Raw genomic sequence first — 2,500 nt, 5'->3', positions numbered from 1 at the left:
TTTTGGAAAGCTAGCTGGTCAGAATCTGTCATCTGTCTCCGTGATCGTTTGAGATCCTCGGTGGTGCTAGCATGTGAGCCTTATCTTAGACAAAGGAAATGCGGAGCGGAGGTGGGCAGGTGGTGAGCTGGGCTCCTCTGCCCCTCCTCTCCTTCCCCTGTTACATGCGACAGCTGGAGACTGATGGTGCCCTTCGACCGCCCTAATGCCCCCTCCTTCCGTTTGTTTGACTCTTCTTTTTTCTATATTTATTTTAATGATTGTTAGACCGTTTTCTTCTAAAGAATTATACTGACACACACAGACACAATTTCGCAGACACACAAGTACACACACACACGCACACACTCACACTTACACACATACCCCGCCCCCCTTCAAACACACACTAGCTCTTGTTTCCATTGTGATTATTGGTGCGCATGTATGTGTTGCTATTATCCACGTTCATAATGAAGTAAGTAATTGTTTACCAGATCCGTTCACTCAAACACAATGCAACTTTTCCCCATTGGGTTAACCTTGGCACACCCCGTAACCTGCTCAGCGTAACCTGACAAATGTCACGGAACTCCTTCGCCCTTCCCTGGGTCGTCATGGATCTGCCAGTGTTGAGGACATGAGGGTCAAGGAAAACAGATATCGGTGCGGCTGGCGTCTGAATTTAAAGGGCGATGTGGGCGATGGCCTTGTGATGTTGGTTTTGAAAGAGAGAGGGGGAGAAGGAGGAGAAGAAGAAGGAAAGGGAGAAGGAGAAGGAGAAGACGAGAGAGGGAGGAAGGGAGGGAGGTAGATAGGTAGGTAGGTCGGTAAGTAGGTAGGTAGGTAGATGGGTGGGGAGGGAGGGAAGGACTGAGGAAAGGAGAGAGTGAGAGAGAGCTGGTCCTGCAGGATGAGCGAAATGGTTTAAATACATCATGTTTCTGGCATTATCATAAGGTAGGGTGATTGCAAACATTGATCACTGTTTATGTTCTGATATCTGCGCAGAAGCTCTATAAGATTTGTCCATCCTAAGACTACGTTTGAAGGCGATGGCAATTTAAATGCTCATTTGTGTTTTGTACATTTTGTTTATCGAATCCGTCACTCTCTACTTGATACATCATCTTTGTGCAGACCCTCACGTGCACATCTCCATAAACGCATGCTCGAGTACACTCGAACACACACCTTCCCATCGCGCGCTGGGTAGCATGACCTCCGTTCTTCCGAGTCACGGATGCGGTTGGGTCTCGAGGTGACGGAACGGCGCGCGGTGGCCAAGGAATCTCTGCGTAATGTCAGACTGACGTAGGGCGCTGTCGCAGTGACATGAGTAACAAAGAAGTTAGTTTGAGGCAATGGTTGCCAGGTTGTGAGATATATAATGCTGACTTCAAGTTCATTTAAAAATAAAAATATCTTTCGATTGTACCTAAAGAGAAGGAAAGGCACACTTGCACGTACGTCACACACATTCATATTCTTAAATAGGTGAGCTTAATGTATTCGTATAATTATACAGACATGCTTACGCAGATTGGTCCAACACGTACGTGCTTAAATACACTGACAAAGCTGTAAACATCAGCATGAATAAGTTCATTTTTGTTTACATACAATAGTGTCTGGGACATAAATACCCACATAGCTGCCTATTTTTATCAAACAGGAATACCCACATAGCCACATACTTGTATATTGCATGAATATAATCACGTACCATCGTCTAAATGTGGCCAGTTGCACTGACACACCTATCTCAGTACCCAGTTTAATCAAGCCCATTTCCTTTTGATTATCGCGACTTTCGAACCGCGAAATCTGCCCTCGGTTTCCTGCCCCCTAAATGCCAGCAGACCCGCGCATGTTGTGGATGCCCTCATCGGCCAATTTGGGTTCGGAAGAAAATCTTTTCCTCGTCTCCCTCCTCATCCTTTTTCTTTCCATTTTCTGTCATGTTTGTTATTAAATTTCATCAATGTTATTGGTGTGGCCCTTGTAATTATGTATATGTGTGTGTGTGTGTGTGTGTGTGTGTGTGTGTGTGTGTGTGTGTGTGTGTGTGTGTAATGCACATTCACACACGCGCGCACGCCACATATGCACAAACCGGTAATTTATATATTAATATTTATATACACGCGTCGTCCTAATAAACACATGAACGGACAAGGTGTCAGAATTTGGAAATACACAGTATATACAAACGAGTGAGGTTGAATTCATCGATGTTTAAAATTGCATCTGTATTGTCACCAAAATATGGGAGAGTTTTCCTTTTCGTCTTTTTCTCTTTTATTTTCCATCTTTCTCTGTCTCCCCCTCTCCCCCCTCTTCCCTTTCGTCTTTGGCACCACCAAGGCGTGATGATAATGATGATGACGGCGCTCATTGCAGACATCGCTGAGTTTCTCAAAACCGCTAATTGTAGGACCGTTGTGTAGGGTATCATTGGGGTTATTTGTAAGTTTAACTTTTTCTTCCATTTTCTCCTCGGTTTTATTGTGTTTAAAAG

General features: G+C 44.5%; 1 protein-coding gene across 7 annotated transcripts in view; it reads left to right on the top strand.

The window, feature by feature from the left end:
• Rgl (Ral guanine nucleotide dissociation stimulator-like) overlaps positions 1-2,500 on the top strand; it is a 123,597-nt gene that overhangs the window by 18,225 nt on the left and 102,872 nt on the right. The gene's annotated exons all lie outside the window — the stretch shown is intronic.

Source organism: Penaeus japonicus, unplaced genomic scaffold (genome assembly GCF_977035675.1).
Source record: "Penaeus japonicus unplaced genomic scaffold, GWHDUDI00000001_assembly GWHDUDI00000011, whole genome shotgun sequence".
Taxonomy (NCBI): Eukaryota; Metazoa; Arthropoda; class Malacostraca; order Decapoda; family Penaeidae; genus Penaeus; species Penaeus japonicus.
The sequence above is the reverse complement of the archived record's forward strand: the minus strand, read 5'-3'. Positions and strand labels throughout refer to the sequence as shown.